This window comes from Gracilinanus agilis, chromosome 6, assembly GCF_016433145.1.
Source record: "Gracilinanus agilis isolate LMUSP501 chromosome 6, AgileGrace, whole genome shotgun sequence".
In the NCBI taxonomy this organism is placed as follows: domain Eukaryota; kingdom Metazoa; phylum Chordata; class Mammalia; order Didelphimorphia; family Didelphidae; genus Gracilinanus; species Gracilinanus agilis.
This window is the reverse complement of record NC_058135.1, coordinates 84422536-84431591: the sequence shown is the minus strand read 5'-3', so window position 1 is coordinate 84431591 and position 9056 is coordinate 84422536.

Here is a 9056-nt window from a genome sequence, read left to right as displayed (position 1 = left end):
CTTTCTTTCTTTCTTTCTTTCTTTCTTTCTTTCTTTCTTTCTTTCTTTCTTTCATCCTCTGCCACTATATTTTGATTCACATTTTCTGTGGGTTCTACTTGTACTTAATGTGATTTCATTTTCTCCTCTTTCTGTGTCTATCTTCCTTTCACACTAGTAGATTGTTACATCCAGGTTCTTTTTGTGTTATTACCTCATTTCCACCTTATTTCTTGATTTTGAGCTTCATGTTAAAATTTTCATTTATTCCCAGAATGGGGAACCCCTCTCCCAAGTTTTAGACTACTCTTTTTAGATCTGGTTCTGGAAGGTTGTAATTTTTCAATGCTTTCAAGGTGGTGTGATCTGAGGAAAAGTTTTATCAGAGCTCTCTTGCTCTGTTTTCTGGTTCTTACCCAGGAATAGTCTCTGATCCCTTGATAATGCAATTAATACTACTTATTAAAGACCTTCCTCTCTTGGAAACTGAAGTTATATTGCTCTAAATGGTCCCTGATACCTGGTGATCAAGACTGATACTGATACTTGGGTTTCCACTAATTTTTAACTGACAGTGCTCTTTTTCCCCTTGATCTGTGACCCAGAAATGATTCTAGGCAATTGAAGTTTTAGACAGTGTCTGGTCCTATGGGTAGTACTAGGATTACTAGGATCTGATCAGTTGCCAATTCTCATTACCATCTCTGGCTTGAGACCTTCTGAAGCTGCTTCTGTGTCTGTCATCATCACTTAGTCCCACAAATTGGCATTTTATTCAGACATGCTCTGGGACAGTATCTACCCCCAGGTAATAGATCTCTTTTACAAAATTCATGCTGAGAAAATGTCTTTCTCTGACTTTATATTGGCTTTGCAATTCCAGAATTCAATTTGAGGAATTCTTTTAAAGTCAATTAGAGGAAAATGTTGTTTTTATCATTTTTTATTTTAATAACAAATTTCCAAATAAGTTTTCTGAAGTTATATGATCCATATTGTCTGCCTCCCTTCTTCTGGAGAGAAATTTTGGGAGAGCTCAACTGAGTGTTTTTTCTATTCTACCATTTGTCTCTGCCCCCACTAGCATACATTTATCTTTAAATCTTATTTTAAAAATGAGATTATCTGATACATCAAAATGATTACAAATTTTTTGAAGTGTTACTATGAGTTCAGTCTTTTTTGATCCCATAATTAGAATATCATTGAAATATAACACTATATAAGAGGGGCAATAGTAATTCCTAATGGTAGAAGTATCACTTGTAATGTTTCTTTTGATGAGTAATGCTTGTCAGCATAATTTATCAGTTGTTGACATGCTTTGGTAAGCCCATTTTTTTTCAAAAACTTTATCCATAGAAAGAAAAATATCTGATTAAATGGATAAGCTTGGAAAAGGTGTCTATAAATGTGCCCATAAATATTGTTCTTTTGCCGCTAGGTAGATTAAATTGGTTAATGAGAATGTACTATATAGATATGAAGATCTGAATTCAAATGATGACTTCAATTCTTAGTTTGTTTCTCTAGGGCAGTAATAGTAAACTTATCCCACAGATGCCAAAGATGGCACTCAGAACACTTTCTTATGGGCACACGACCTCCCTCCCCACTCCAAGTTTGTTACTTGAAAGATAAAAGAACGTAGGCAGAGCTGCTCTTTTCCCCCTCTCCACTGCACCTGATGACATATTTTTCATATCACCCACCCCTCTGCCCAGTAGCCCAATGAGAGTGCTTTCTTCCTCCCCTATGTGGGGTAATGAGGGGGAAGGGCCCACCCTCACTTCACCCCTCCAGACCCGATGTCATGCCTGCCTCCTCCCGGCACTCCATCTCTAAAAGTTTCACCATCACTGCCCTAGGGGAAGTGATGTAACCTGTCTCAGGTTGAGTTATCATATCTATAAAATCAAGGTAATTACTGTTCTTCACACAAGTGTTCCTGACAATCAATTGACATGATGCAAGTAAATTACTTGGTAAGGTATATGTAAGGTATAAGGCAGGGATTCCCAAAGTGGGTGCTACCGCCCCCTGGTGGGTGCTGCAATGATCCAGGGGTGTGATGATGGCCACAGGTGCATTTATCTTTCCTATTAATTGCTTTATAAATTTAAAAAAAATTAATTTCCAGGGGGCTAAGTAATATTTTTTCTGCAAAGGGAGTGGTAGGCCAAAAAAGTTTGGGAACCATTGGTAAGGTAAGACCTAATATACATATTGACTATTATTATAGTTATTCTTGTTTATTTTTTTATTAAAGCCAAGGACATTTATCATCACAATCTAGTTTGTCAATATTAAAATAGTGCCAGGAATAGTGTTGTATGCCTGTATTCACTTGAGGTTGGGGATTCTGAGACATAGTAAGGCTAAGACCAATTATATGTCTTCACTAAATCTAGCACCAATATGGTAAGCCCCTGGTAATGTGATAATGAGATTAAATCTGCCATGCCCATTCTTAGATTTAATCACCAAAGGTGAAAACAATCCCACTTAATTCTCAAGTAGGAAGTCTGTGACCCTTATTGTAAGAAGGGAATTTCAGGATGTAATAAGGGACTGAAGCTAGGGGTAATAAGGGCTTAGGCTATAGGTAGTAGCTGGTTTGAACTGAGGATAGGCACTGTGGATGGGGGCTTGTGAATCCCTAAGGCAATATAGTGGATGAGGAAGGTACAATAGTGAAGGTTGGTAGTTGAGGTGGTAGGAGAAATAAGGGAATGTCTGAGTTTAGGGAATATAAACACTGAGGTAACAAGAGTTGCAAGGCAGAGGATGAGTTAATCTAAGGCAGGCAACAACAGCAGGGAAACACAGGCTGGGACCCAGGTTAGAGACAAAACACTGAAGGGAAACAGACTGAGCCCTTCTAGTAAAAGGACACTTTACAGAGCAAGGTTGGAGCCAGCCAAGAACAGCTTGAAACTGACTTGAGGCTTCTAGTCAGTTTCACAGGAAGGGACTAGAAGGAAGTATTGAAGTTTCACTTCCTCCAAAATGGATACCTCCCACTTCCCTCAAACTCCAGAGAGAATGTTATTCTCTCTCTCCTCCTCCCTCTCTTATTAATCAACTAATGAAGTAGCCAAAGGGTTTTGATTAAAGACAAATGGGGTTTATTGTCTTCTAGGGTAGATTGGCAGGGCAGAGGATACAAGGTAGCCCTAACAGCTGCTTAGAGAAAGCTTCAGGTGGGGGAAGGGAGGCAGGAATGTGAGACTGAGTAGGGACCAGCCCACTTCAGCCTGGAGAGGGTTTGTAGTCAAAAGGGGTAGAAAAGCTGGATACAATGATTCAATAGGTAAATTTGTAACAAGGGTAAGCCCTATTTGACAAAACTATCAAAGATTTGAACTAACTCTCAGATCTACTCTCCTTTCAAAACTTCTCAGACATTCAGGTAGGGAATAAGGAAGGATAGGGAGATTCAAAGGAACTGGCTAAATTAACAATTTTAAAGGAAAGCTGCAAAATATAGACCAGGTTTCAATCTAAAGAAGGAGCTCAGATGGACCCTGATTCTCTCCACAAGTTCCCAGGACCAACTGAACTTTTCCCAAGATTCTAAACTCTCCTTAACTGACAGAAAACTCTGCAGTAAAGTTTGCATGGCTGTATGTACCCTCTCTCCATCATATTATGTGCAAGAGTAGGTGATGAATCAGAATTGACTGACTGACCCCTGGGCAGTCCTAAGAGAAGCATCTATTGTATTTGGACACATAAACTAAGAGGAAGGCACAGGAAGTGTCGCAAAAGAAGCACCTTTAAAAGGGAGTGACAACTTCCTGTGAGTCAATTTTTTTCTCTCTTCTTGTTCCTTTCTTGGATGTGGAGGAGTACTGGCTGGGACACTTGGTAAGATTGTTCTTAAATCTCTCCCTCAGAACTATACATGGTGAGTGAAAAAGGCTGACTTTCTTAACTTCCCTGGAGGTTCTAGCCTCTGGGAGGATCCATTGATTGGGAAGATCGCTCATGACTAACCCCCTTGTTAATTGACTTTTAGGCTCTCCGCCTGGGCCTCTGGAGTCCTCCAGAGAAAAGCCCAGAATTGAATACAAATCTAGTTAATTTAAGCTAGATCTCTTACTCTACCCTCTTCTCATCTCTCTACTTCCACTCTCTCTTATATTTTATAAATAAATTACTAAAAATCATTTTAGAATTGATAATTATTCAATTCTTGATGACCACTCCTTTAAATATTATATCCATCCAAAAACCCCCTTTTTCCTTTTTTACATAAAGGACCAACCAGGCTTCCCCGCAAAAGGCAAACTGGCCCATGTTGGAAAAACAAAGCAGGTAAAATTGGGATCTCTATCAATATTACTGTTAGAGCTATGATTAATTGCTACCCTTCCTTCCTAAATAAAATAGGAAAATTGAATCTTAAATAATATTATCTGAGATATTTTGTTTCATAAATAATGTTACCTGACTTTAAAGATTTAAAGTTTTAATTAAACTTTTAGTTCTGTTCCATTCCATATATTTCATATTAATCATTAAATAAGATATAATAATATTGTCATATACCACAATTTATCTATTTTTCAGTCATTTGAGCAAATGGGATATTTCTACTTTTTTGCTATCTTGAATGATTTTGCAAAAATCTTACCAAGGAAATGAATAAACCTGTAATTATATCAAATAAGTTTACTATTTCAACTTTCTTACTCTCCCTGAAACATTTAACATTGTTAACAATTCTTTTCTGCCTTTAAGAAGTACCTATATTTTTGACACTACTTACTGTATTAATGGCCCAATTAGAGAGGGGAATGGTGGTAAAGAGAGATGAGCTAGAAACGGTGAATCTCTCTATCCTCCCTTTATGGTGCCACTAACACTAAGCAATTAAGGGGGGTTTCTTAGGAATGGTGGACTTCCAGAGAACAGGAGCCAGGCTTTAGAGGAAGTGGGGAGGCTACCCCAAGTGTTGAGGTATGTGGCAACTCTGACCAGGCTGACCCAGAGCCAGAGCAAAGTAAAGCCTCCCCCCAGACAACTGACTCCTCCTCAGGGTTCTGGCTCTGAGATGGTTCCAGCTAAGCAAATGCTGTGAGACCCCCTTCCCCTCTTTGCTCATAATAAAATCCAGATCTTACTATAACTGCTATTTGTTTTTATTAGGATGATCAGGGTGGATGATCAGGGTGGTGGACAGAGGGAACTAGGTCACCCTAAGTATCTAGCCCAAGGTACTTCACTTTGGGGAGCCAACTCAGGCTACCACCCAAAGCTGCTTCTTCCCTTTTATTTTTTAAAGCTTTTTACCTATATTTATGGTTAATATATTTATGAAATTTATCAATTGTATTTTTCATATATATTTTCCTAACATTAACCAATATTTGCATCTCTAGAAGAAATTATCATTTTTCATTATCAATAATTTACTTTGATATGTTGTTAAATTATATTTGTCAAATTTACATTTAATATTTATGAATCAATAATTATTAAAAATAATTGTCTACCAATGTAATCACAGATCCAGATTACTTTGGTATACATATATATGCGCATATATATATATATATTAGCTTAGCATTACCAGATTTGGGGAGAAGAATATATTTTACTTCATAGAAAGTTCTAAAGATACTATTGTCTTTCTTCCTCCTCCTTCCCCCTGCCCCACCTTTCTTCTCTTCCTCTTTATCTCTTTCTCTTTATATGAACTCTCACTCATATCTGGAATGTATTTCCTTTTAATTTCCATATTTTATGATCTTTAGTGTCCTTCAAAGCTGAGATTTCTTAGAAAAAAACACACCTTATTCCCCCTAGTATATTTTATATAGATATTTATATATGGAACAACATTTAAAAAATAAAAAGGATCTTGATCACCTTGAAGTTGTCTAATAATAGTCACTAGAAATATTCTAATGCATTTAAATTTTTTTTTGGCTTTAGCATTCCTCTCAAGTTTGTTTTCCTTACTAATATTGCAATCATGAATAATATTTTAAAAATTCTTCTACATATGTCATTATGCCCTACTCCATGCCTTCACTTTTAAGTTTTTACTAGTCCTGCTACCTGCTATTATATTTTATTTTGCCTAGAGAGTTACCACCCTCAGTGAGGAAGAATAGTTGAGTTGTGGGAACAAGAGCATAGTCACTGCTGACAATATTCCTAATGAGGGCACCACCTTTCTTCCAATCTAAGTTACCTGCAGGCAGAAGAAAAATCAAAGCCACTTGAAGCTTTTGGACTGTTGTTCTAAAATTGACCCTTATCCTGCCTTATTCTGTGGCTGCAAAGTTGATTGTGTTAACAGGAAGGAGAGCAAGAGAAAAGGAGACCTGTTTTTCGCAGAATGAATCTCTAGAGGCATCTGGTTCTCTTAGGCGACTCTTCCTGTGTCTATCTTTATGTGTCCTTGGATCATATGAGATTTTCCTAGGGGAGCTCTCAAATCCTCAACTGTATTATAAGGCATATGAATTTTTATGTAGACAAGAGGTTGTAGATAGCTGTTCAATGTCCAAATGAATTAAGACATCAAAACACAAACACACACCTGACAAGTGTGCTTTAACAGTAATTAACAGTAATACTTAAAACAGGATTCAGTAACAATTTATAACTCTATTTAGACTCTACTAGGAAGCTAACACTAAAAAGCTTGTTAGTACAGAAAGTAATTTTCATGATATTAATCTTATACTTGACTTTTGCTCTGCATTGTCCAAATGATTCCCAAGATATCTCTGCAGGCAAAACAACCAAACTCTGCCCCAAACTTCTTGGTCACTGTGCAATTCAATATATTAATTTCCTGTACTAACTGCCAGCTCTACTCTTCGGACCCAGGAGCTCTACATGTCTTGAACTTATGAGGTAATATCAGAGTTTGGATACACTCATTTCCACATTGATGTCTAATCTCCCACTCAGGAAAATAAATACATACTTGAAAGTTAGCTGGGAGCCATGACTCAGGAGTTCATACTCCAGATGAGAGCATTGGTGGAAAGATCAAAGTCCTTCTCTCCTTTCCTTACTTTCCTTTTTGTGAAAGTTAAAGAGACTGAGCAGGAAGTTTTCTCTTCTTTGAATTAAAACAGCATCCTACCCTTTGCCTGTATCATGAGCAGAAGAGAAGCAAGAGAACATTCTGGGTTTGTCCTTTAAGTGCTGGATCACTGCCTGGCTGAAAGAGGACCATGACCACCCAGATGGCCACCTTCAAGAAGTACATTCGAGCTTGCTTCATGAGATATCTCTCTTTATATAATTATACACATGGTAAAATGGACAGAAAAAGACATGGAGTCAAGATCCTAGCTTAGACACTTACTGCAGAATGTATGTTCACTTACCTTTCCTGTAGCTCAATTTCCTCCTTTGTAAAATTGGGCAATAATAGCACCTACTTCCTGGAGTTATTGTGCAGATCAATTGTTTTAATCCTTACATTGCTATATAAATGCTAGTTTTATAATCAAATACTTTCTTAATATCTTCCCAATGTAATGCAGCATTGCTACAAGAATCTCTTGCACTTGCAAATCCACCTGAGGCAATCCCGGCAGTTGGTGGGAATAGAATGTTGACCCAGCCAGAGTTCTGTCTCATGGCAAAAACATTAGAACTGGGCTATAAATATCCCTGGAATACCAACTGAAGGGCTTTTTGGCTTTTTGGCTTTTGCTTTTGGGCTTGGCCTGTTTCCCTTGACCTCTCCCTTGACATCCTGCTATCCCTGGATCTCCCCATTGGGCCCTGGGAGGAGGGTAATTTTGGTGGGTGGAGATCATTGGAATTAGCTTTTATAGGCAGGCAGGGACAACCTTAAAACCAAGCCTGCTAAACCTTATTACTTCAGGGCAGTAAATTCATCCCTGGCTAAGGGGCCGGTTCCCTTAGCCTGATTCCTCTCTTCTGTGACCCTCCCCCAGCACTAGCTTCTCCTTTAGCAGCAGTTACCAGACCTTAACCCCTTTTCCCTCAGCTTACCCTTGGCTTTAATAAACCCCTTTGACATTTATACAAAGAGCTTCTGGTGATTCATTGTGACAACTACTAGGGCAAAGGCTGAAGAGGGAAAGAATAACTTTCCTTTATTTCTTGAGGGCTAAACCAGGCATCCATCTTGGGCAGGAAGTGAAAACCAGCTCTCACTGCCTTTTCACGAGGCTGCCATTTGTCCACTTGAAATTGGAGGTGGATGCAGGAAGTGACAAAAGATGCTATCTTTTCAATATGATGGTAACTTCCTGTGGAGGGAGTTGGTGCTTTGAACTTAGTGTGGAAGGATCTCTGGTGAGACCTTAGACTGTTTCACTTTGAATTGTCAAGTAGGTAAGTTAGGCTGACTCTCCCTTCCCTTTGGTGTTTCTGGAGGCTCTAGCCTTAGGGAGGCCTCTCTTCTTGGAGGAGGCCTTTTGGCTAGAAGCCTTGTTTAATTAACCACTGTACTCCTCTGCTGGGATCTCTAAATTCCTACCTGGTTCAGGCCTCTAGTCTGGGCCAGAGGTTCTCTCTCTCAATTTCCCTACCTTCAACCTTCCTAATAAACCACTATAAAAGTCATCCTGACTTGGGTCTATTTTATTTTGAAATCTAGTTAATCGATTTCTGGTGACCATACCTTAAATATCTAGTGGCCCCTCTTACACATTGTCATAGAGTTGTGAACTGACTCAACCATTCTGGAAGGCAATTTAAAACTATATCCAAAGGGCTATAAAACTGTGCATACCCTTTGATCTGGTAATGCCACTATGGGGTCTGTATCCTGAAGAGGTAATAAAAAAGGAGAAAGGACCCACTTGTACAAAAATATTTATAGCTGCTCTTTTTGTGATGGCAAAGAATTAGAAATTGAGAGGATATCCATCAGTTGGGGAATGGATGAACAAATTGTGGTCCATGTTGGTGATGGAATACTATTGTGCTATAAGGAATGATAAGCAAGTTGATTTCAGAAAAAAGCTAGAAAGATCTGCAGGAACTGATGCAGAGCAAAATAAGCAGAACAGGGAGAACATTGTACACAGTAAGAGCAATATTGGATGATGTTTATCTGTGAAAACTTG